General features: G+C 60.0%; 2 non-coding genes across 2 annotated transcripts; both read right to left on the reverse strand.

Annotated features, from left to right (window-relative positions):
• Nucleotides 1-175: 175 nt before the first annotated feature.
• Nucleotides 176-285, reverse strand: Tc00.1047053450555.10. Its single transcript, XR_008254547.1, has one exon. It is a non-coding gene; the product is annotated as a 5S ribosomal RNA (M5) (ribosomal RNA).
• A 373-nt stretch (nucleotides 286-658) lies between these two features.
• Nucleotides 659-768, reverse strand: Tc00.1047053450555.20. Its single transcript, XR_008254548.1, has one exon. It is a non-coding gene; the product is annotated as a 5S ribosomal RNA (M5) (ribosomal RNA).
• Between the last annotated feature and the right edge of the window lie 124 nt (nucleotides 769-892).

Genomic DNA, 892 nt, shown 5'->3' on the forward strand with positions numbered 1-892 from the left:
GAAGATGCGGAGCTTCTTTTCCTGCGTTTTGGAGTCAGTGAGGAGAATAGATTTATGAGATAAGGCTGCCTTAATTCCCCCCCCCCCCTCCGTCCTATTTTCATCATCTCCCGCGGCGTCGGTGTTTTGCCTGTCGACGGCGGGCGAACGGTTGCACATCGCGTGGCGCGTCGCCGGGTACGACCATACTTGGCCGAGTGCACCACATCCCGTCCGATTTGTGAAGTTAAGCGGCCACAGGCCTCGTTAGTACGGCGATCAGTGATGGCGCTGGAACCCGGGGTGCCGTACCCTTCCCACTTTTTTTCTTCCTTCCGCCACCGCGCGCCGCCAGTCGCTTTTTCACCGAGCCGGGGCGGGCGGTGGGTGGGCTTTTCGAGCGCGCGGGCGCCGCAGCAAAAAAGAAAAACTGCTGACGCAGTTCCCGCGCCAAATGTGGGGAAGCGACGCGTCCGGAGGCTTCGCGGCAAAATCCGGAAAAGGGAATGCGGAGCTTCATTTTCCATGCGTTTTGGAGTCAGTGAGGAGAATAGATTTATGAGATAAGGCTGCCTTAATTCCCCCCCCCCCCTCCGTCCTATTTTCATCATCTCCCGCGGCGTCGGTGTTTTGCCTGTCGACGGCGGGCGAACGGTTGCACATCGCGTGGCGCGTCGCCGGGTACGACCATACTTGGCCGAGTGCACCACATCCCGTCCGATTTGTGAAGTTAAGCGGCCACAGGCCTCGTTAGTACGGCGATCAGTGATGGCGCTGGAACCCGGGGTGCCGTACCCTTCCCACTTTTTTTCTTCCTTCCGCCACCGCGCGCCGCCAGTCGCTTTTTCACCGAGCCGGGGCGGGCGGTGGGTGGGCTTTTCGAGCGAACGGGCGCCGCAGCAAAAAAGAAAAC

The sequence above is a fragment of the Trypanosoma cruzi genome (genome assembly GCF_000209065.1).
Source record: "Trypanosoma cruzi strain CL Brener chromosome Unknown tcruzi_1047053450555, whole genome shotgun sequence".
In the NCBI taxonomy this organism is placed as follows: Eukaryota; Euglenozoa; class Kinetoplastea; order Trypanosomatida; family Trypanosomatidae; genus Trypanosoma; species Trypanosoma cruzi.